The 26,139-nt window shown below is 38.2% G+C and overlaps 1 long non-coding RNA gene across 1 annotated transcript in view; it reads left to right on the top strand.

The window, feature by feature from the left end:
- Gm41836 overlaps window positions 1-26,139 on the top strand; it is a 57,530-nt gene that overhangs the window by 15,948 nt on the left and 15,443 nt on the right. The window contains exon 2 of the long non-coding RNA XR_877825.2: window positions 9,574-9,720. This is a non-coding gene — a long non-coding RNA (predicted gene, 41836). The remainder of the gene's footprint in view (window positions 1-9,573; window positions 9,721-26,139) is intronic.

The raw sequence follows: 26,139 nt of genomic DNA, 5'->3' as shown, positions 1-26,139 counted from the left end.
AGGCTACTGATTTATTTGAATTAATTTTATATCCGGCCACTTTGCTGAAGTTGTTTATCAGCTCTAGAAGTTCTCTGATAGAATTTTTGGGGTTGATTATGTATGCTATCATATCATCTACAAATAGTGATATCTTGACTTCTTCTTTAAGTGCTAATTTCCAAAATATATAAAAAAACTCAAGAAGCTAACCTCCCAAAAAAACAAACAACCCAATCAAAAAATGGGGTATAGTGCTAAACACAGAATTCACAACACAGGAATCTTGAATGGCTGAGAAGCACTTAAAGAAATGTTCAAAGTCCTTAGTCATCAGGGAAATGCAAATCAAAATGACCCTGAGATTCCACCTTCCACTAATCAGAATGGCTAAGATAAAAACTCAAGTGACATCACAAGTAGGAGGGAATGTGGAGAAAGAGGAACAGTGCTCCATTGCTTATGGGATTTAAAACTGGTACAACCACTCTGGAAATCAATCTGGAGGTTCCTCAGAAAATTGGATATATATCTACCCGAAGATCAAGCAATACCACTCTTGGGCATATACCCAAAACATGCCCCACCATGCCTCAGGGTCACCTGTTCCACTGTGTTCATAGTAGCTGTGTTTGTGATAGCCAGAGCAGAAAACAACCCAGATGTTCCTCAGCTGAAGAATGGATACAGTGGGCATGGTTCATTTGCATGATGGAATACCATTCAGCTATTAAGAAAAAGGACATGATGACTTTTGCAGGCAAATGAATGGAACTAGAAAATATCATCTTGAGTCAGGTAACTCAGACCCAAAAGGACGTGCATAGAATGTACTCACTAATAAGTGGATATTAGTTTAAAAAGTACAGAGTACCTAAGATACAATCCACAGAACTCAAGAAGATTAAGAAGCTGAAGGGCCTAAGTGAGAATGCTTCCATCTCACTTGGGAGGGAGAAGAAAGTAATCAAGGGAGGCAAAAGGAGAAAGGGACCTGGTTAGAACTCGGGACAGGGAGGGGAAAGGGGAGCATGATCAGGTACAGGGGTCGGGGGGAGACAAGAGAGAAGCCCTGAAGACCAGCAGAATGAATGGAATATGCAATGTCTGGGGGTGGGAAGTGTAGAGACACTCTAGAATATCCCAGAGATATGGTAGGTGAGAGACTCTCAGGACTCAAAGGGAGGGATCCAACAGTGAGGAGAGGGAACTTGTGGAGTTCACCTCCAGTAGAAAGACAGGGCATCAAGTAGAGGCATGGTGTTGTCATCCCACAATCAAAACCTCTGACCTAGTGTTGTTCCTGTCTAAAAGTATTGCAGGCACAACAATGGAGATGAGACTGAGGGAAAGGAGGTCCAGTGACTGGCCTAACTTGGAATCTAGCTTAAGAGGAGGCCCCAAGATGTGACAGTATTTCTGATGCTATGGTGTGCTTGCAAATGGGAGCCTAGCATGGCTGTCCTCTGAGAGGCCCAACAAGCAGCTGACTGAGACAGAAGCAGATAATTACACCAAATCATTGGACTGAAGTTGGGGACATGTGTGACTGAATTAGGGAAAGGTTAGAAGAAGCTGAGGAGGAGGGCGACCCCATAGGAAGACCAGCAGTCTCAACTAACCTGGACTGGTGATCTCTCAGAGCCACCAACCAGGCACCATTTAGGAGCTGGTCTGAGACCCCTGACACATATATAACAGAGGACTGCCTGGTCTGGCCTCAGTGAGAGAAGATGTGCCCAATGCTCAAGAGACTTGAGGCCCCAGGGACTGGAGAGGCCTGGCAGGGGTTGGGGTGGGGACATCCTCTTGGAGACAGGGGGAGGAGGAATGGGATGAGGAACTGTGGGAGGGCAAACTGGGAGGGGGGGTAATGACTGGAATGAAAAAAATAAAGGTAATAGTAATAATAATAAAACAAATAAGGAAGTGTCATCCATCAGTAGTGCCGTGCAGAGCTTCTAGCTGTGGTACCCAAAGCACAACCTTTGCTTTTGCACTAGGCTTTTAGTTCAGTGATACTGTGGCCCTGTTACCATCTGTATCCAGGAACCAGGGTTCCCAGATGAACAGAGAATTTTTACCTTGGTGCATAGAAGTGGCATATTGTGATTAAAGCTGTAGAAATGCTTTTCTTTCTCCTAATGATGGTGACTCTTATTGCCAGATGATCTCAGACACCCGAAAATGACCTCACTGTCTTTATCAGACTGAGTCAAAGTAAAACAGGAATTCCATATGACCAATCTTATAAAGCTCTCACATAAATCTGAAATGAACACCATGTAAATCAGTAAAACCTGTGTATTTATTTCTAACTTTGGCCTAATTAGTTAATAAATCTCTTTAATCTCCAAGTACAAAAAATGGCCATGTAATTTTACCATTATCCAGACTTTATTTCCTCTTGAAAATATACTCAAGATATAGATTTGGAGAAAAGTGAGTATGTTGCACAAATAAATTATTGAATTGTGTGTTCTAATAAAAAAGAGAGAAGAAAATTCTATGTAATGTCCCCAGTCATGAAAAAGCTATGTGCAAAGGATTGATAACAAAAGCTATTGAAGTATAAATACTCACTCTATGTATATATCCAGATTCCATATTTTCTTCTACTTTTAAACTCTCACAAGGCCTTTTTATTTGTTTCCTCACTAGTCTCCATTGTATACATGCAAACACAGAGATGTCTTTGCAAGCCCAGCCCGGCCCTCATCAGGGTTTGGAATCTCAAGACTCCACAGACTAAGACCGTGCTTCAGTTACTGAGTATCCAGGAATAAATTCTTGAAGAAAAACGTGATTTACCTTATTTCTAAAGGGATAGCTCGAAACTGAAAGAGTACAGTGAAGGAAGTTGTGTATAGATGTGTTTGAAGGGAGCATGTGAGATAGTTCTACAAGAGAAGGTGGGAACAGAGGTACGTAGGTAAATGGTGGAGCCAACAGGAAAAGCCAAAGCTATGGGCATCAAGAGTGGAATCCTACGATGGTGTCCATAGTTTTGACTTCTGTTCAATGTCTTTTTCACAGAAAGATGACTGTCCATGTTTCAAAATAAATGTAGCATGTAGGGAAGGCTGACAATATTGAAACAAGTTTATCCCATTTTTTAAGAAGAGTATTTTTCCAAAAGATCAGATGTCTGGAGATTGATTGTGTGAAGACAATCCTGTATTAAACAACTGCAAGTGACAGTTTGGTCCTAAAGTTAGGGCTCCCACTCAATCACTTTTGTCATTTTGCCAATTCAAGATGCACCCCAGTGGCTATCGATAGAATTCTACATGACTTTCCTAGCCCAGACTTATTAGAAAAAGATGAGATCAAGTGGGATTGTCCCTGTATCATCCAACAAGCTGGATAGCTGCTCTCTCCTTTTAAATAATTGGGAAATGCTGGATGTAAATTCATTTGAAATTAGCATAATTTGCTATGTTTTTTTTATTTTAATATGCAGGAAATAGTATACCAGGCTCCATTATGAGCTACAGAATGATTTCATTAGCATAATTGAAACAGATGCTATTTCTTATGATAATAGGTAAATGTGCAAAAAGATATTAGGCTACTGTCTTCAGAGTTTTTTATGCTGCAATGTGTTTTCAGACAAACAACTTTAACAATGATGTCCAGGAGCATACAATCTAAAGGATAATAACACAAATTAAAAATTTTCAGCCAAGTTAGGCCTCCCTTGGGAAGCACCAGGTTAGAAAATTAGTCATTTTTTGTTTGCAAATTAATGAGATATAATTGGAATAAATTGTTTCCTTTAATATCTTAGCACAATGGCTATAGTCCTATGAATAACTAGACTTTGTTTCAATGTTGTAAAATAGGTTCAAAATGCTGGGAACCTAAAATGAGTTTGATTTCAAAATTGGGAGTGTATGTATGTGTATAGGGAAATATCTTGTGACAATTCCAGTATATTAAAATATTGTTTAAACTGCTTTCATGTACACACACACACAAACACACACACATATTACCTATAGTACATCAATTAATACCATGTGCAGACTTGGGTGGGACTCATGGCTCCAGCTGCATATGTAGCAGAGGATGGCCTAGTAGGTCATCGATTACTGGAGGAGACCCCCTTGGTCCTGTGAAGGTTCTATGCTTCAGTATTATTTAAGAAAATGACAAGGACACCCGGAAGCATGGCCTGCAGAATAAATTAAGCAGGGAACATAGGGGCTCACAGAGACTGAAAAAGCAATTAAGGAGCCTGCATGGCTTGGTATTTTTCTAGAGCTCTTGACAGTGTGAGGAGGGAATGTCTCTGACTCTTTTGCCTGCTCTTCAGACCCCTTTCTTCCTATTGGGTTGCCTCACCAGCCTTCATGTGAGGTTTTGTACCTGGTCTTATTATATCTTGTATCAAACGATATCCTTGGAGGCCTGATCTTTTGGGGGGCTGGGAGGAGCAAATCTGGGGTAGAAGGGGGACTGGAAGGTGTAAAGAGAGGGGAAGCTGCAGTGCATGAGAGAAGAATAAATAAAAAAAGAAAATTACTTACAGCTAGTTCTTATAGAAGCATTTTCTTTTCAGTTGAGGCTCCTTCTATTCTGATGACTGTAGCTTATGTCAAGTTGACATATATCTAGCCAGGACAGTAGTAACACATACAAAGCTTCAGATCTCAGAGTATTTCAGATTCTTGTGTTCGGAATGCTCAGCCTATTCTAAAATGGGGTTAGGTGATAAGGGCTTCTGTCACAGATAATATTTGAATAATCAAATTTCTCTTTAGGTATTTATAAATCTGAATCTGATTTTATACACACACACACACACACACACATATATATATATAATTTCTTTATATCTCATTCACTTCCTGAAAAGTAATTTTGAAAAGGGCAAGTTAGTTAACTCAAAAAATACCTCAATGCTTTACTTATTTTCACTTAGTTATATATGTGTGTGTCTCTCCCCCCTCTCTCTCTCTCTCTCTCTATATATATATATATATATATATATATATATACAGATATGCCTGACACATTTTGTCCAGAAAAGTAATTAATTTAAAGTATTAACCAAACTGTAAATATAAATAAGTGAAGATAAGCAAAGCATTGGAGTATTCTTTGAGTTCACTAACTTGCCCTTTTCAAAACTGCTTTCAGGAAGTGAGTGATATATGTGTGTGTGTGTGTGTGTGTGTGTGTGTGTGTGTGTATACATACATATATATATACATATATGAGAAAGATAATGAAATTATTTCTTTATTAATGTAATTGAAAGCTGAGTAATCAGATTCAGACTCAAAAATGCCTAAAGATAAATTTGAATGTTTGAATATTATCTATGACAGAAGCCCTTACTTAAGTAAATCATAGAAATATATGTTTTTCCATAGAATGAACTGAACATTCCTAACCCTAAAATCTTAAATACTTTAAGATCTGAAACTTTGTGTGTTACTATTAGCTAGATTTATGTCAACTTGATTCAATTGGGAGTGATCAGAGTTGAGGGAGCCTCAATTGAGAAAATGCCAGCTATAAGGCATCTTTTTTAAATTAGTGATTGATATGGAATGGTCCAGCCTGTTGTGGGTCGTGCTATTCCTGGGCTGGTGGGTCTGGCTTCTTTCATGTGCCAATGAGTTAATGGTGTCTTGAGTAGCAAATATTCTGTATTTTGATGAGTTGAATGTACCATTTCTTTTATAGAAAAATGCATTTTTTAAAGAAATGTTTGTCTAACAGCATGTTTACTTTTGTAAGCCTTTCATACTTATATCTCAATTTATGATTCATTTTACATTATACCTGTTTCTTTATGTGTAGTGGGCTTATGGTCCCATAAACCCATTATAAGGTCAAAACATTGTAAATCAAAATGCATTTTCTGTACCCAACTTCCTGAGAATCATAGCTTAACTTTGTTTACCTTAAAGAGGCTCAGTGTATTTATACAGCAGGCTATAACAACCAAATTCAAAGCCCATTTTACAAAAAAAAGCTTCATATTATTTATTGAATAGTGTTTTCAAAAATGTTGGCAATCCTTGTATAACATGGTTATTTACAGTGCTGATGATGTAGCTAACCAGAAGCTGTGGCTTATTTCTGCTACCCAGAATCATGATTGAATAACACGTTATCCCTCACTCAGAGAGTGCTCTGTTCAGTGTTCAGGGTATGGTTTCTACTGAGTGAGAATAGCTCTTATGCTTTTGTAACACTGAAAGGTTTAATTACTTTCAATCTTAATTCTTTAGCAGTAAATCTACAAGTCTGTAATTTTTATTTTTAATGTAGAACACACACAATATTTTTCACCATTATGGTATTGTTTTTAAATTGATACAGCAATATTTTAAAGAAAGGCTTTTTCTTTTCCCATGGTCTGGTTAATATTTTAATGAGAAGTAAATCCCACATAATCTGTCAATTTGTCTGCTATTGGCCAATGTCACACAAATCATGCAAGCTACTCTATACCTCAGTTCTAAAATAAATGAGTATATAGGGTCACAAAGTTCAAGAAAGCGCATCTTTTTGATTATACATTTAAATTTCAATGAATTTTTAAACTTTCAGGAAACACTGTCTTAGAAATACTGAGTTTTCTGATCCACGAACACACTACACCTATATTTTGAATTTTAAAGTGTTTTCTTCAGCAATGGTTTAAAATTATACTGTTTTGGGGATACAGATGAAATAGTTCTTTTTTGTTTTGTTTTGTTTTGTCTTTATCTTAAATGAAATATTATAATCTAAAGGAATTAAGTGAAGAAATATGCAATATTTTATATGTATTTATATATATTCACTTCTGATGATCTTCGTTATTTACATTCATTTCTGATGATCTTTATTCCTTCTTGAAAATATGAAGATACTTACAAATTGTATTTTTCAACTAAATAGCTTCTTACACAATTTATTAGTGTCAAGAAGTCCATAGATTTATCTTCTGTTAAGAAGTCAACAATATCGCAGGGCCTGGTGGCACACGCCTTTAATCCCAGCACTCGGGAAGCAGAGGCAGGTGGATTTCTGAGTTCGAGGCCAGCCTGGTCTACAAAGTGAGTTCCAGGACAGCCAGAGCTATACAGAGAAACCCTGTCCTGAAAAACCAAAAGAAAAAAAAATAAAGAAGTCAACAATATCAACCAGCCAGAGCTCCCAGAGCTCCCAGGAACTAAATCACCAACCAAAGAAAACACATGGAGGTGCCCATGGCTCCAGCTGCATATGTAGCAGAGGATGGCCTTGTCCAGCATTCATGGAAGGAGAGGCCCTGGGTCCTGTGAAGACTTGATACCTCAGTGTAGCGGAGTGCCAGGGTGGGGAGGCAGGTGTGGGTGGGTGGAGGAACACGCTTATAGAAGCACAGGGTGGGGGAATGAGATGGGGTTTTCCGCGGGGAGGATCCTGGAAAAGAGATAATATTTGAAATGTAAATAAAAAATAACATAAAAAAACCCATAAAAAAACAAAAACAAAAACAAACAAACAAACAAAAAAAAACCAAAAACCCACCAGGAAAGTGGTGGCGCACGCCTTTAATCCCAACACTTGGGAGGCGAAGGCAGGTGGATTTCTGAGTTCGAGGCCAGCCTGATTTGCAGAGTGAATTCCAGGACAGCCAGGGCTATACAGAGAAACCCTGTCTCAAACAAAACAAAACAACAACAACAACAAAGTGTCTAGATGGTTGTGCTGGCAGTATTTTTCTGTTGGGGGATGGTTTCGTGCACTGTGTATTCAGATGCTGATTTCTATGCCCAGACATCTGTTTGTAGTCCAGAAGTTGGAGTGATCAAAGGTCTCCAGTCTCAACGTTATATTAGAAAATGTTTTCCGTAATCTCTGATAGGTTAATGAGGAGCTGACCAGCCTATGGCTGTGCAGGAGATGACAGAGGAGGTGGGAAATCTGAGCCCAGTGAGGGAGTACCAATGGAGATCAGAGAGGAGAGAAAGGAGGAGAGGAAGAGAAGGTGTAGAGAGACTGTGTGGCAGGATCAGGAAGAGTTGCCATGAGAACACACATGGAGCTGAGCGAGCCAAGGGCAAGACTCAGAGCGAAGGTAAAAGACCACGTGACTGGAAAATAGGAAGCTGTAGCTGGTTAGAATAGCTCAGAACCTGCCCAGCACAGTGCCAGGAGCCAAAAATACTAGGTCTCTGTGTCATTTATTGGGGAGCTAAAACAGGCTAGAGTGAGCATCGAAACACTCTGCAGTTACTGAGGAGCAAAGCAGGTAAGGCAATACCCACAAATTACTGTCATATTTTCCTTCCCATGACTTTCAGATTACATTTTCTTATAGGATTTTAGCCTTAATTAATTAATTCATAATTAATTATGTGTGTGTAAAAGAGTTTCTCTGTCTTCTCAGGAAAGCTGCTGCCCCACCCCCCTTAAAAAAAAGTCTTGGAGATATCAGGGATACATGCACGTATCTAAACTTTTTTAAAATTAGATATTTTCTTTATTTACATTTCAAATGTTACCTCCTTACCTGATTTCCCCCCAGAAAATCCCCTATCCCTTCAACCTGCTCCCCAACTCTCCAACCCCCATTCCTGGTCCTTGCATTCCCCTATATTGGGGCATATATCCTTCACAGGACCCAGGGCCTCTCCTCTCATTGATGATGGACTAGGTCATCCTCTGCTACATATACAGCTAGAGCCACAAGTTCCACCATGTGTCTTTTTTGATTGGTGATTTAGTTCTAAGGAGCTCTGGGGGTACCGGTTAGTTCATATTGATGTTCCTCCTATGGGGCTTCAAACTCCTTCAGCTTCTTGGGTACTTTCTCTAGCTCCTTCATTGGGGACCTTGTACTCTGTCCAATGGATGATTGTGAGCATACACTTCTGTATTTGCCAGGCACTGGCAGAGCCTCACAGGAGACAGCTATATCTGGGTCCTGTCCACAGCTCTTGTTAGTGTCTGTCATAGTGTCTGGGTTTGCTGGTTGTTATGGGATGGATTCCCCACATGGGGCAGTCTCTGGATGGTCCTTCCTTCAGTCTCTGCTTTGCCTCTGTAACTCCTTCCATGGGTATTTTGTTCCCCCTTCTAAGAAGGATTCTGAGCTTCTGGGCTAATATCCACTTATCAGCGAGTGCATATCATGTGTGTTCTTTTGTGATTGGGTTACCTCACTCAGGATGATAGCCTCCAGATTCATCCATTTTAAGACCTTCATTGAAGTGCTCAACTGTGATTTTTTTAAAACAAATTTTCTCCATTTTGTTTCATAGAACTTTGAAACTTGTTGACTATTATATAAAATATTAAACTCATTCAGAAAGTTTTTCTCATTTTAGGCATTGGACTTCTGTTCTCAAATTTTGATATAATTATTTTTTGGTTTAATTTTTGTTAGTTTCCATACCTCTTCATTCTTTATGATTCTAACTTCCTTAAAAATTTTAATTTTTTTTGCCTGATTTTCTTGCCCGATTTCCTTTTGTTATTAAAACTATTGTCTGTTCACATGTATAGTAAATTCGATTGTATTGACAGGGCATTTTGAATCATACAGTGCTGAGGCTGAACTCATTAACATCTTATGAGGAGACTTGGTTTTGTTTCCATTAGGTTCTTTTCTGGATTAAACTCAAATCTCAAGTTCCACGCCTTCCATGGTAAAAAAGGATCTGAAAAGCTTTGCTCCGAGTCTACTCCATGCTTCTGTTCAGCAGACAGACTGGTAACTGACGGCCATGGTAGAGACGGCAGGCACAGGTATGAATTACCAATGTGGCTTTCTCTAACATGGGCTCACTCCACATTCAGAGAAATTCTGAGTCTGTAAATATTTGTTCCTTGACTCGATAATCATGGAAGCCTGTATTTTTATTCTTGACTTCTAGATACTGAACTGCTTTGGAAGTAAATATAGTTTAAAATAAACAAACAAAAAAGCAACACCCCCAAAACCAAAAAACATAAACGAAAACCAACCAAATAAAAAAAAAATCAAGCAAACAAATTACCTCCCAAATTATAGAATCTCACCTACAGTGGTTTTCATATATTGAATGGTAACGTCTCTATTTTTGCCTAATTTATATTACTGTCATATATTTTATATAATTTGGTTTTATTTTAATATTTTGTCACAATTTGTAATTATGATTTATGTTAAACTTAATATAATGAAGCAACTCCAACTTTGCTAAAATGAGAACTTTCTGTGTTCTGATATTAAAATTCTACAAAATTTTCAGCACAGTACTAAGGCATATTTCTTTTCAAACAACCTAAATAAATCTACTGGTTAAGCATCTATACAAAATGATCTATGGTAATATTTGCTCAAGTCAGTGGGCCTGACTATATTGAATTGTTCATACTTGGCATGTCTACACAATTTTATTACATTATTATTAAAGTACACATGCAATATGAATAATGACATTTATAGAAAAGTATATTTTCAACTACCAGATTTATTTACTACTATAAATTAATTTTGTCATTATTTGTAGACCTTGGCCTAGTGAATTCGTCTTAAAATGAGATATTCTTTCTCTTGGAGATAGTCTTGAAAGTTAGGCTCTTCCACTATCTAAAAGTGAGGTTCTGGTTGAAGAGAGGTAAGTCAGCCAGCCCAAGTCAAAGGTAGTGCTTTAGTCACAGTTCTTTTGCTGTGAAGAGATACCAACTAAAACAATTCTCATGGAAGAAAGCATTTAACTGAGGTTTTGCTTACAGTTTCAGAGGTTTAGTCTATCAACATTGTGGGGAGCATGGCAGCATGCAGGTTGGCTCTGGAGCAGTATATGAGAGCTACATCCTAACTCATAGGTGGAGAGAGGGAAGGAGGGACGGAGAGAGAGAGGGACAGAGAGAGAGTGAGAGAGAGAGAGAGAGAGATTCAATTTTATTTCTTTTTCAAAACTCCACTTTTTATGATGGTTCTTAAACACTTTTAGCCCACCACCCACCAGAAGTAGTGGGAGAGAGAGGATACTTGGGGGTGGGGAATGGTGAGTACATCTGTTTAGAAAGGTTCTTTGGAACAACTCCATATTGTCTGGAAATCAGCAGTTCAATTCACAGGTTAGCAGTGGCAGCTCAATACATTCACAAACACTTCATGGATACACCAGTAGTCCACTTTGGTAGAGTCAGGATAGAAAACAGGAATCAGCAATGGTGCAATTACCTAGCAGAGACAGCCAGGTCTTAGTCTCTACACAAGTCGGCAGGAGGGTCCAGGTGGGACACTAGAAGTTCTCTGTTGTGCCTCTTTCAGCAAAGATCAGCAATGAAACGAGACCCACAAGCATTGCACAGCTGGCTCTATGGCCCTTGTCACTGTCTGTACGGTCCTATTTCTACCCTCGAAACATCACATGTTCTCCATGGGTCTTGCCTCAGTAAGTGTCTTGACTCAGCAGATGCATCTGTCTCAGCTGATATCATTCTGCCAATCAGTCTGAGGCAGAGGAAGCTGCAAGAAACTGCAGCACACGCCTGGAAGGTTTTTTTGGTGTGTTTCTCTCTATGGAGACCTGACAAATAGAGCTCAACTATGGAATGTGGACCAATACATGCATTGTTAGCAAAGAATCCTTCCTCATGTGTCCCTTCATGTTTTTGCTTTCACAGAACATCCTTTCTCCTGTGCCTACTTTAGCTAAACATTCCTTCATGAGTCTGCCTTAGTTTTTCACCTGTGTCCACTTTAAGAAAATACTTTTTCACGTGTTAGCCCCAGCAAAACACCATTAAACACAACTAATTTCCCAAAGAACCCTTAACTTTCTCTTGCCTCTTGCCCTCTTGCTTGTCTCTTGTCCTCTTGGATTCTTCCCTTTCTCCGATCCCTTCCCCCTCTCTCCACATGCCCACGAACTCATGACTGGCCTGTACTTACTTATCTACTCTCTCCCCCTCTCTGCCTTTCTCTGTCTCTACTACCCTCTTAATTCTCCTTCCCATGCCCCGAACTCTATTCTCTCTCTCTCTCTCTCTCTCTCTCTCTCTCTCTCTCTCTCTATATATATATATATATATATATATATATATATATATATATATATATATCTTAAGTTTCCACTTCAGAGACACAGAGAGAGACAGAAACACACAGAGAGACAAACAGAAACACACAGAGATAAACACACAGAGAGAAACAGACAGAGATACAGAGACAGAGACAGACAGGAGACAGACTTTGGACTTGGCATGGGCTTTGCTTCAAAGCCTATCCCCAGGGACACACTTCCTCCAACAATGCCAGACCTCCTAATCTTTTCTAGTAATGCCACTCCCTTGTAACCAAGCATTCATATCTGTGAGGAGATGAAGGTCATTCTTATTTAAACCACCACAAGTACTAAGCTTAATACCACAGTAGTACTGCAATTAGTAACAATACAAAATGATTATTCATATATACTTGAAATTTAGAATATAGGATGATACCAGGGTTGGATATAGATCAGTCTAGGAGGATAATATGAGTAAATAACTCTTTTCATAGTTCATGAAATGAATAGTGTTATGATGTATATCTGTAACATAATTTGGGGAACTTCTTTGGCCCTTTTATCTACCAAATAAATGGCACAGAGACCTGGTATATTTATTACAAACTTCTGGCACTAAGCTGGGCAGGTTCTGAGCTATTCTAAGCCAGCTATGTTGACCTGGCCTACTTCCCAGCCTACTTTCCTTCCACCTTAGTCTCACTCTGGCCTCCTTTACTGTGTACTCAGAGGGACTCTCTGAAGACCTGCTCATGATGAATCTCTTCAAGGCAACTCCTCAGCTCACCTGAGATCCTCTCTCTCTCTAAGTCCTGCCTTCTACTCTCCTGCCCAGATAGTAGGCTGATCAGTTCTTTATTGATCACAGAAAATGATAGAGAGCAATGTTTTACAAAATACTGTGTCAGGGACTGCTTCATAATAATGACAATAATAAGATCCAGACTGCAACCCGATCTCTGGGTACAAAACTCAGCCTTGAAATAGACAGTGTACAAAAACACTCCCCAACATCTATTAGTTGCTTCTCACTTTGGACTGGGCTTTCTACCACATCAACTATGTGGAAAGTATAGTCTATGCTGCACAGGCCAGCTGTTCCAGTCCCTCTTCACTACAGCCAGGAGCTACCATCAATATTGCACCTAAGCAGTATATCACTGTTACTTGTTTATGTGGCTAGCTAGCTGCAGTTTAAAACAAAAATTGTATTAAATAAAAAAAATCTGTTTTTAATCTTTTTGTTCCCCATCAGGGCATCTAGAAGCACATTATGGTTAAAAAAAAAAATGAGACCTTGCTGTGTGTATCGAGGACTTTACTTCTCTGCTGATGCCTTAATTTTACTCAAGAAGGAAATTATTGAAAATTCTATAGCACAGGCAGAATAAACTCTCAAAAATATCTAATAGCATACACAGTCAACCCTGGGGCATTGCCAGCATTTTTGTAGCATAATGTTACATTTAAATATGCTTTTTAATTCTCCAATTATGCATACACATGGGAAATGCTCATAGCCAACAGTGCCTCTAGAGAGATCTATAAGATTCCCTATACTGAAGTAAACAGAGGAGTTTCAGCAAACTTGAAGTTATTGGCTTTGCTTTAGGAGTTTGGGTGTATATTCATTTCCAAAAACCTGTGAGAGAAGTACTAGGATACCCATCATGGGAGTCACTCTCTGATAAATTTATATATGTAAATAGAATTCTTACAAATCGTCAAAACTCAAAAGCAAAACCCATTGCTATCTAAATAGCCTTTCAAAAGGGTACAGAAAATAGGAAATGTGAAAACTTAAATTTATGTAGAACAAATAACATATCTAGAAATGATATTTCACTCTGCTGCAGTTCTTTGACTAATGCCTTGAGGCCTTGCATATTAAAAGTACACATATAAATACATGATTTTAATGTAACCTGTTGTCTACTATCACAGAGTCTGTGAAGATTGTTTGGGGAGTTCTTTTGAGAAGGAACACACATGTCAGAATGTTTAATAGTGGATATGAGGCAGATTCTAACTTCAGTGAATCTTTTTCTAAAGCACATAGATTCATAACTTGTTTTCTTTTACTTGACCTTGCTTTCTGTCCAATGGGCTAATTCTACAGAACTCTTTAAAGCCAGCTCTTTGAACCGCTTGCTGTCATTTACAACCAAATAGAAGGGATATAGTTTTTTTTTCCAGTAGCAGAAAAATATTGAGTCTCTAGACCCTTATTGAGCTGGCTTGAGTTATGTGATCACAATTGTGTCAGTCACCACAGACAGGGAAACTTCTGGAAGTGAAGCAGTGGGTGGAACAAAAGTGGCTGTAGGTAGGCATTACTTGTTTTGTGTAGTATGAAATTGTAGCATGTTTTTAAGAGAGAGGAAAAAAGAAGAGCTGTCCTGCGGCCATGGCTCAGTTGGTAGACTGCTTGCACAGCATTATGAACCCTTGGGCTCAATTGTTAGTGCTCCATACATGAGCATGATGAGGCCTTAAGAAATGTAGCAAGAAGGCAGACCATAACCTCAAGATCACCCTTTGTTGCATATCCAGTGTAAGGCTAGCTTAGCCATCCATGTTCTGCCCCGTCCATATAAGGAAGAGTTAGTACATACTTGTTGAGAGGAACCCATGGATGTCACTAAACTGCCTTCTATCTTGAGTGAACAAAAACTTAATTCAAAATTCCATTTTGAATTAACTTTACTGAAGGAGTCCAGATACCATAGAATTATTCTAAGACCCTCAGGAAGCTGGGGAGCTGACCTCTGTATATCTTTCAAATCCCTTGGCTGGTACTGGTCAAACGGATGCAAGTCTTTGACTCCACTGGGAGACAACCTAGCCAACACATGAACAAATGGCTAGCTGTGTTCTTTCACCTACTCAACTCATTTGTTATGCTTGCCACAAGGAAAAGGCAGCACACTAGTGCCATTTGACAATTTTTAGGAGGATGCAATCTCTGTACATGGAGTATATATTCTACGGAAAAGGCAAGAAGGTAAATGAAAAATAATCATATATTGTTGGGTTCTAAGAAGCCTTTGACCTTGTTGGGGGCGGGGGGTGATACATGAAGGCTAAGATGATGCAGTGGGAATATGACACCATAGTCTATACAGGTAGAGTGTGGACAATGAGAGTCTTGTGAATCTCATTAAATACCTTAGCAAAGAGACACCTAGTTAAAATTTCAGCCTCTATTGTGTCTTTTATCCTGTGAAATCCAAATATATTCTAAATTAAAATATGCCCATTTGAAGATGCTTATCTCAAACATCTCCTTTTAAGTTGTTTTTTTTCTGGAAACAAGCGATCAATCAAATTAATAAATTCAAATAAAAGCAAAACATAAAATGAGAAACAGAACAAAACAGGATACAGTATTTCTAAATGGAAATAGAAAATAATAATAATTTTCTGAATATAAAGATTTTTCAAAGTGAGTGTCAAACCAATTAATATCAATTTGAAAAAATGTTACAAAACTGACCAGGTTAACCAAAATTTATGCTACCGAATGACTTTTCCTTTATTTATCTTTTTCTCCATTTTAATTCTTTGACTTTAGTGTTTTCTAAAATTTAGATTTCCCTGGAGCGCTTTGTTTTATCCTGGCAACTGAAATCCATTAAAAATGTTCAATTAATGCTCTTAAGGATTCAAATAAAAAGAATTTGGGTTTCAGCCCTTTGAGCCATAAATGTTGATGATCTCTAAAGTCCATCAAATTCTTACAGTTATGCTTAGCAGGCAGGTCTCCTTTCTACTAATGACATTCCAGTTTGAAGGTATAAAAGGCTAAGTGGTGAGTGTGGGGGAGTCTAGGACAATGGTGGTGGGGACTGCTGCTGTTCTTTTTATTTTAAATTGGAATTTGCCTTTAGTCTATGTTTCTTTGCATAATAAATAACATGTCTCTGGATTTATTAAGAGATTTTAGGGGCTCATCCAGCCAGAAGTCTTTGCTTCCTGTAATTAGTGCAACAGAATCTGGTCCCTTGCTACTTAATTATTCTTGAAATCATGTAAAAAATTTCTACTTAAAAAATCTTGTATATAAGCATAATGGTACTATGTATTATAAGAGAAATGGCACTGAAAGTCCTGGTTGTATTAAAAGAAATATGGCTTCTGATATATGAAAGGTTCTTTGTTTTCCTTGGTGCCATGATCCAGTTGGATATAGAGACAGAAATGACTCTGCATAGGTGTGTGTGTGTGTGTGTGTGTGTGTGTGTTGTGTGTATAACCCTATTAGTACTGTTTTCCTTTGAGACAGGAGAGGAGGCAAGTCATGAGTAGATGGCAGATCACACATTCTACTTCGACAAGAATGACTTCAAATAAAATCATGGAACTGTGACGTAGGCAGTGTTTTTGGGATAACATTCAGAAAATAGGGAACTGATCCACCAGATGGCACTACCCCTGAGGCCACCCCACTCTGGGTATTGACTGGAAAGAATCTGCTGAAAAGTCTCAGCCCAGCAAGGGTGATGGTCTCTTCCTAGATGCATAGATGGTTAGAGTCTCTTCTTTGGCTAGTCTTCCAGACTCCAAATACTTTAGGATCCCGTGAAACCAAATGAAGCTGAGACAAAATTATATACTACTTGAAGCAGGGAACAGGAAGAAGTGGAATCAGGTGAGTGTCTGATGGCTTTCCCCATCCTCTGTTATGAGATTATCAAGAGACTTGGTCTTGAAGGTCTCTGGCAAATTAATCACAGCTGCTTTGAATAAGATGGTGATGCCTGTAGTGCTCAGAGGGCAGCAACAGATAAGAACTTCTCCCTTGTCTTGTTGCTTGAATCTATTCTCTATCTATACCCAAGCTGAGTTCCCCAAACTGCTGTTTCATGTCACCCTACAGCTTTGTTGAAGAAATCTTGCATAAACGCTCTCTGGGGGAAATTACTTAGGGTCGCTTGTCTTATCTTGACTAAATTATAAACAAACAAGTTTGTCATTTAATATTTTTATTAATTAAATTTGAGTCAATTTTACACATGTATATAATGGTTACTGACTAGTCACTCCTCTCCACTCCTCTGTCACTGTTTCAACACACTTCCCATAATTCTCTCTTTCTCTAACGTTCATGACTTTCTTTTCTTTTCTTTTCTTTTCTTTTCTTTTCTTTTCTTTTCTTTTCTTTTCCTTTTTTGTGAATGATACACTGGGATTGACTGGGTCTGTCTGTGTGGACATGAATTTGAAGTTATCTGCTGTAGCCTAGTGGGCTCAACAGTTGGTATATAACTAAAGACAGTGGCCCTCTAAAATTAAGTTGTTTTGGTTTAGTGGCCGAGCAGCTTGGAAATTCCATGACAAATATTTGTTAAAACTAACACTGTAATCCCTTGAAATCAGATATGGCAACTGCAGAGCCAGAAGCGCTAGAGAATGACTTAGATGAATAATATTTGCTGATATTAAGCAGGGATCAGATAAGATGAGATAAAGAAAGAATGAGTTGTTTTGGACTCAGAGTTGAGAACTTAGATCTGGGAAGGGTGACTTCCCTGGCCATGGCATCCAGTGAATATTTACCAACAGTCAACTGAATAGGCCAATTGTTTATGTGTCGCAGACTATAGGAAATAAAGCTGTAAGCTCAGCCTCCTTAAAACTATTCTGAAATCAGACAATAAAAGCAAGATTAAAGACATTGCATGGTGTTGCAGGTGTCCTTGCCAGGCTCAGGGACCTTTAGATGACATAGAAATGCTGAAGGCTAGCTACTGCTCCTTTCGGTTTTGAGCTAGAGAACAGATCAATGACTTTTTTTCCTGAGAAACAGTTTCAACTACCAATCACTTCTAATTTACCTAGATTACTTTGGCATTTATAGGTGATAGAGAAGCTCTATTATGAGACAATGGGGAGAAATAAGTAGAAAACACATCTCCTTATGTATCTGGAACTTTAGAAGACTTCTTGGCACTTCTAAAACTTGAACATTTTTATGTCTTCTTGATGCAACAGACTAAATTTTGAGAAAGGATACACCTGATTTCTTTGGAGTGTCATTCTATATAATACTAATTTGAAATGTTAATAAAAGAGGAAATGAGACGTGATGTATGTGAGACTTCTCTGTCTTTGAATTTAAAACCAAGAAACTAAAATAAAGCTTTTCTTTGTTTTAATGTATTCTTGTACAAGAGTGTATGCACACTTCTAAACACATGTATGTATAAATGTGTCAGAGTTCATGCCAACCTCTTGGTAGGACTTCTACTAAAAGAACCTCTTTGGTTTTAGGACTAGAAGAGTATTGCCATTGGTAAATGTTAGATTAATTTTTAAGTCAAACTGGGCAAATTTAGTTTCTTTGTGATATATTTTTATGCAAATAAAAATACAAAGCAGATAATATATTTTTTTCTTCACTCCATCATAGAGACTCTGCATTTTCAGAGTGAAAGGCCTCCTGTTGCATAGGCAGTGCCCTGTGATTTAGAATGGTAATAGCTTCGTGGTTATTACTGAGGAAATGTCCCCAACAGCTCACTAAATGCGTTCAGTTTGTGTTCCCTTATAAATGGCACATGCATCGCAGAGCAGAGGTGTAATCATCAAGCAGAATAAAACACTTTGATGGCACAAGCCTTCTGTTTCTATTAGAGCCTATTGGCTTGTACTTTATATAATTATAATAATGGTAACCTTACATACAAACACCTGGAGATGTGCAAAGCTTTCACAGTGCTTTATCCTCTTTAATATACACATCCCCTCAGGAGGGAGGTATCCTCACATCTAAATGAGAAAACTAAATCTCAGGAGAGTGTAAACATGTCAATTATGGTCTCCTATCTAATAAGTGGAAAGCTGAACATAATTTCAGATTTGCATAGCCATTGACTCTGGGCTTTTGCATTAGGCTATGGTGTTTGTATTTACATACCAGTGTTCCTCCATTACATTTTAATCCGTTGCTAATAGGAAGCAAGTTTTAACCATTTTTTTTAACTTCATGAATATAGTTTAGAATAAACATAGAAGAAGGATATAGTGCATTTATTCTTATTTTTTTACATATCATGAAAATATGGTTGGTTCATTTCAGTATATTTAAGGACACTACTCCAAAATATTATCTTCTTTAATTAAAAAAATATTATGTGTGTTTGTGTGTGTGTGTTTGGGTATGTGCACATGAGTACAAATGCCTGTGGAGAGCAAAAGAGGTCCATGGATATCCTGGAGTCATAGATTGTGAGCTGTCCAAAGTGGATGCTGGGAACTTGGGTACTCTGTGACAACAGTATGTCTAACCACTAAGCTATATCTGCAGCCCATTTTATTATTATTGTTGGTTGTTGTTGTGTGTTTGTGTGTGTGCATGCACACAATTTGGGTTTGGGGCATAAGTGCCACCGTGGATGTGTAGAGGTCAGAAGACCACCTTAGAGGGTTAGTTCTCTTCTTTTGCCTTTATGTGGGTTCCAAGGATAAAATCCCAGTTGCTGGACTTGTGCACTAAGTGCTGTTATATACTGAGCCATACCACTAGCCCAAATATTTTAGCTGTTCTTCATCATAATAAATGTAAGGAATTAACACTGCTGCAGATCTGCAGTATATAACGTGTTTATGGAATTATATAGAAGAAAAATGAATTCCTAGTTGAAACCAGATAGGATTTTATATACTGAAATTCACTTGTGATAAAGTTCTTTATTACTGTGTGACATTCCCCTGGGCAATAAACAGCATTCTTGACCTCTTTCCTAAAACTCAAGCAGAAGAGAGGATGCTTCTAAGAGCCCTTCTGGGAAAGCATATGAAATTATTTTTGTCTACGGAGCCTAGATGGTGATCTTGCTGCCTAAAATCCCAAGACCCATTTAAATTGTTATGAGCTATCAGACAGTTCCCTGTTATGAGGTAGCAATGTGGTACATAATAACGATCTTATAACTGAGTATTTATTTATCAAGATCCACCGGGTTTGTTTAATGAAAATTATATGTCAAGAGCCTTGCAAATTTATTTGTACTCTATCCTCATAAAATGGTTCTTGCCTGAAGTTCCATTCTCTCATCCTCGGAATAGATGTTTTATGATCACAGCTGTGATGTGTATTATGTCCCGACTCTCCTGACAGTCAAAAGAAGACATTTTCTGTGATACAGTGAGTGATGTTCTAAGGGTGCACCTCTTCCAGTTTGGAAGAACTCCCAGCCAAAGCCAAAGTTAATGTGTTTTCCACTGTTTTCTGTTGTCTGTCCTCACATAGAATAGCAATTCACTGCAGTTGTGTGAACAAGTTAAATGTGCTTGCTTAGGTCTTTGGGACTTATATGAACTTTAACACCTTCTGCAATTACCTGCCATTAGAGTGCTCTGCATTTAGGACTCCTAAGGAAGTTGGTACCTAAGGTTCCAGAAGGTGCTGGATAGTGAGTAGTGTGACCTTGAAAGCAAGTGCCCTCACTTCCTCTTCTTTTTTCTTTTTAAAAATTAATTAATTAATTTAATTTTTATTAGATATTTTCTTTATATAGATTTCAAATGCTATCCTGAAAGTTCCCTATACCCTCCCTCCTCCCTGCTCCCCTACCCACCCACTCCTGCTTCTTGGCCTCGGCATTCCGCTGTACTGGAGCATATAAAGTTTGCAAGACCAAAGGGCCTCTCTTCCCGATGATGGCTGACTAGGCCATCTTCTGATACATATGCAGCTAGAGACATGAGCTCTGGGGGTACTGGTAAGTTCATATTGTTGTTCCACCTATAGGGTTGCAGACCCCTTCAGCTCCTTGGGTACTTTCTCTAGCTCCTCCATTGGGGTTCTGTTTTGCTCCTAGCTTGTTCTGGAGCAGTGGGAAATACCCTTTACTTACTGTTATCTTGGATTCTGCTTATGTAGAATGAAGGTGCTGTGTTTCAATATTCCTCATCTCACCCAATACCTCAAAATTCAAGGGTAGTACAGCTACAATTTAAAGATGAAAATGGGACCTTATGAAACTTAAAAGCTTCTCTAAGGCAAAAGAGACTATCAATAAGACAAATCAGAAACCCACAGATTGGGAAAAAAAGTCTTTGCTAACCCTACATCCAACAGAGGACTAATATCCAAAATAAATAAAGACCTCGAGAAGTCAATATCCAAAAACCCAAATAACCCAATTTAAAAAAATGGGGTACAGAGCTAAACAGAATTCACAACAAAAGAATCTCGAATGGTTGAGAAGCACTTAAAGAAATGTTCAAAGTCTTTACTCATCAGTGAAATGCAAATCAAAATGACCCAGAGATTCCACCTCACACCAATCAGAACAGGTCAGATCAAAAAGTGATGGCACTACCAAGGGGCCTCTCTTCCCAGTGATGGCCGACTAGGCCATCTTCTGGGCGGAGGGAGGGTATAGGGAACTTTCGGGATAACATTTGAAACGTATATAAAGAAAATATCTAATAAAAAATGTAAAAAAAAGTCACAGCACAGGCTGGCAAGAATGTGGAAAAAAAGGAACACTCCTCTACTGCTGGTGGATTTGTAACCTGGTACAACCACTCTGGAAATCAATCTGTTAATTATTCAGAAAATTGGTAATAGTTCTACTTGAATACCCAGCTATATGATTCTCGGGCATGTGACAAAAGATGTTCAACAGTACCACAAGGACACATGCTCCATCATGTTCATAGCAGCCTTGTTTATAATAGCCAGAAGCTGGGAAAAACTCAGATGTCCCTCAACAGAGGAATGGATACAGAAAATGTGGTTGGAATGGAATACTATTCAGCTATTAAATATGTGGGCATCATGAATTTTGCAGGCAGATTGATGGAACTAGAAAGTATCATTTTGAGTGAGGTAACTCAGATCAAAAGGGAAATGAATAGTATGTACTCACTGATAAGTGTATGTTATCCAAAAAGGACAGAGTTCTTAGGATACAACCTACAGACAGTAAGAAGTGTAACAAGCAGAAATGCCCAATTAAGTAGGTTTCCACCCCACTTAGCAGGGGAAGGAAGTAATGATGGGTTAATTTTCTAGAGGATTTTATTATTAGCTATTGCTGATTTTCTACATTGTGTAATTTATGAATTAAATTCTATACATGGGGATTTCTAGGAAAACAACAGTATAGGTAGGGGCCCAGTACTATCTGTAGCTCCAGGCATTGATTTGGTATCTTGAAACATGTATCCAAGGAATAAGGGCAGCAGAGTATTCTACTTCAAGTGTGTATGCTTTAAACTTAAAACATGTTTATAATACATTTAGTTTGGGTTTGTAGGAGGATGTCATATAAACAAATGCTTTAATCTTTTTTATAACCTTGAAAAGTAGGTTTTATTATTATGGGCACATGAAGGATGTATAATTATTACTCTGTTTATGTGTTTTATTCCATTCCTCTTATATATAGAAGAAAGGGAAACAATTGAACCTAAGCAACCTGTGTCTAGAACCAAAAATCCCACGTGCATGGCTATGTTCAACACTATACTGACTTTCTCATGAGAAAAAGTGTGAAATAATTGTGATTATAAGGAAAACAAATGAACAAGGATAGAAGTTTGCTAGGGACCATCACTATCAATAATTAAATAATCACATGTCATTTATGCGTTATTTTAAATCTAATGATAGATTTCATATGTTAGCAGTTGACAGAGCAGTATATAGTCCATGTATTCTGGATAAAATTTCATTCATTCAATAAATTACATTTTTTTTACCATTTAACTTGCATTTATTAAGCTCATAATGTATACTAGGCATTGAAATGTGAATAACGTTAAGTCTTTTTTCTTCAATGATCTTGCACTTTCATGAAAGAAAAAAGTATTTGAGACATATGCAAATTTCTATATGCTAAGTTGCACAGTGAGAACTTTGGTAGATCCATAGTTTCTTTTTAAAAAAAAATTGGATATTTTCTTTATTTACATTTTGAATACATTTACATTTACTCTTTTCCGGTCCCCCCCCCCAAGGAACCCACTATTTCATCCTCCCTCCCCCTTCTTCTATGAGGGTGCTCCTCCTACCACCTACCTCCTCCCACCTCTCTGCCCTCAGTTCCCCTACACTGGAGCATCTATATAAAGCCTTCATAGGACCAAGGACCTCTCCTCCCATTGATTTATGACAACACCGTCAACTGTATCTAACACATCCTTCCTCTGATATGATGGAATTCATTATAAATCTTTATTATGAGCCATACTTCTTTACCAGAAGTGCAGTTATAGTCATACACTTGAGTTTCATGTCTATGGACTTTAGAAAAAAATGAAACATCATAAAGAAGCTATGCCAGTTATTTGATTCTGACTTAAACCAGGCATTTTCCTAAGCATTTTATACCAAGTATTTTCTCCTTTTCTACTTCTTTAGAGTATTGTCAACTGAACTTCATTAACTAATGCTGTCATGAGATATTGTACCAATACAAAATGACTAGTTAGAAGTTATGGCTTGTTGCATAATAAGACTTTAAACAGTAAAATAATGATGTGGATAATTTTTCAGATTTATTAAAGAGTAAATCATTCCACATATATTGTTACTGAGCTTCTAAAAATTACGTGTCAAGATATTTCCATCTTGAGTGTTCAGCAGTATTAATTTAGCCAACATTTGGGCACCACCACAGAAATAAGAAATGAGAATCTTTATTATAATGTACCTTAAAAAGGATAGTTAATTTTTTCTCTGTGTTTATGGAATATGTCCCAGCTTCATGATCAGTAGACCAGGTCATACAATTTTTGTAGTATACTAAAGGAAATAGAAAAAATAATTTAAAAAAATATTACCAAATCCTCTCCATGTTGATTAATATTTTAAAAATCAATATTTTCTGTTCTTTTTTTTATTCTTTGCTACCCAGAAACTCATACAACATAACACACACACACACACACACACACACACACACACCACTATCTGTTTGGAATTTCTACTTCTAGTTCAGATGTAGAGTGATGAAAAAGCCTTTATTATTGCCAGTAAAAAAAAAACCATCATGAAGTAAATGTTAAAATAATAAAAATATATTGACCCAAACAAGTGTCAAGCTATCCAAGTGTGAGAGGTTCAGGGAAGGACATTTTTTTTAAGTGAGAAGAAACAAGTAAAACTGTCCATTCTATCTCTGTAACTGTTCATTAGAGCACTTTAATTTTTAGGTAAGGCAATGAGTCAGTAGGAGGGCATCGGGGATACAGTTTAGAAAGGAAAAAAATCAAAGTATCTTTATCTGCAGATTCTATGATAGTATAAATAAGTGATCCCAAAAATTCCACAAGGGAACTCCTACACTTGATAAATACTGTCAGCAAAGTTGCAGAATATAAAACTAACTCACACTATTCAGTAGCTTTCCTATGTACAAATGACAGACAGAGGAAAAAATGGAAATAAACAACTTTCAATAACAGTATTAATGAATAAAATAAAATAAATTGTGGTAATAAGTGAAAGACTTGTATAATTAAAAACTTTAAGACATTGAAGAAAGAAACTGCAGAAGATATCACATGATGGAAACAATTAGAAGCTGCTTCCTTGGTTGCATAAACCCCAAAACAACTATTTTCAACCTTGATATCAATTGTAATAATTAACAGAGTTGCTATATTAAAAGCTGTCTCCTGAGAGGCTCTGTCAGAGCCTGACAAATACAGAGGCACAGCTAACCATTGGTCTGAGAACTGGGTCCCCAATGGAGAGTTAGAGAAAGGACTGAAGGAGCTGAAGGGATTTGCAACTTCATAGGAAGATCAACAATATCAACCAACCAGAGCTCCCAAAGCTCCCAGGGACTAAACCACCAACCAAACAGGGACTCATGGCTCCAGCCACATATGTAGCAGAGGATGGCTCTATTGGGTATCAATGGGAGCAGAGGCCCTTGGTCCTGTGAAGGCTTAATGCTCCAGTGTAGGGCAATGCCAGGGCACAGCGGGAAGGCAGGAGTGGGTGAGTGAGTGGAGGAATACCCTCATAGAAGCAGGGGAGGGAGAATGGTATAGGTGGTTTCTAGAGGGGAAATCTGGAAAGGGGATAACATTTGAAATGTAAATTAAGATAATATCCAATAAAAGAAAGAAAAAAGCTGGAACCAGCAAGAGGTTTGGCATAGATAAAGAGACTCTGTAGACCATATATGAGTTGTGCTGGGATTCTAGTTAGTAGTGCCTGGATTAATCACTGCTCTACTGGTGAGAGAACAGTTCCTAGTTTGGGCATGTCACTGGACCTTGTTTTCCTCAGGATCCTCTCCATTTCCATCCCTGCAGTTCTTCCAGACAGAAACAAATCTGGGTCAGAATTTTGACTGTGGAATGGCACCCCCCTCCCTCACTAATGCCCTGTCTTCCCACTAGTGGTAGGAGACAGGCCCAATGTGGGATCCAGCTCAAGAGGAGGTCTCAAGGCCTGACACTATTACTGAGGCTATGGAGTACTATAAAAAGGGACCTATCATGAATGTACTCTGATAGACCCAACAAGCAGCTGAAAGAGTCAGTTGCATATATTTGCACCCAACCAATGGACAGAAACTGCTGACCCCTGTGGTTGAATTAGGGAAAGGATGGAAAAAGCCGAGGAGGAGGGTGACCCTGTAGGAGGACCAGCAGTCTCAATTAACCTGGACCCCCACTCAAACCCTGGACCACCAACCAGACAGCATATACCAGCTGATATGAGGCCCTTAACACACAGACAGCAGAGGACTGCTGGGTCTGGGCTTAGTCAGAAAAGATGCACCTAACCCTCTAGAGACTGGAGATCCCAGGGGTTTTAGAGGTCAGGTGGGGTAAGGGTAGGGGTGGGAGTTGGGGGATGGGAACATCCTCATGGAGACAGGGGGAATGGAGAGGAGGTATGGGATGTGGAACAGTCGGAGGGTGGACTGGGGTTGGATAAATCTGGCATGTAAAAAAATAAATAAAAGATGAAAACAAAACAAAACAAACAAACAAACAAACAGAAACCAGTTCCCAGGACTTCTACCCTTGGTATTGTTATATACAAGTTTTTGTCCTCATAGCTGCTGTTCTGGAATGGACTCCAGAAGCAACACTTCTATACTAGCTCTGTGATTTTGTCAGCAACATACATCTAATATTTAGCTTCTCATTTGTTTTTAATGTGAATGAATATGAGCAGAAACCT

Source organism: Mus musculus, chromosome 19 (genome assembly GCF_000001635.26).
Source record: "Mus musculus strain C57BL/6J chromosome 19, GRCm38.p6 C57BL/6J".
Classification (NCBI taxonomy): Eukaryota; Metazoa; Chordata; class Mammalia; order Rodentia; family Muridae; genus Mus; species Mus musculus.
The sequence above is the reverse complement of the archived record's forward strand: the minus strand, read 5'-3'. Positions and strand labels throughout refer to the sequence as shown.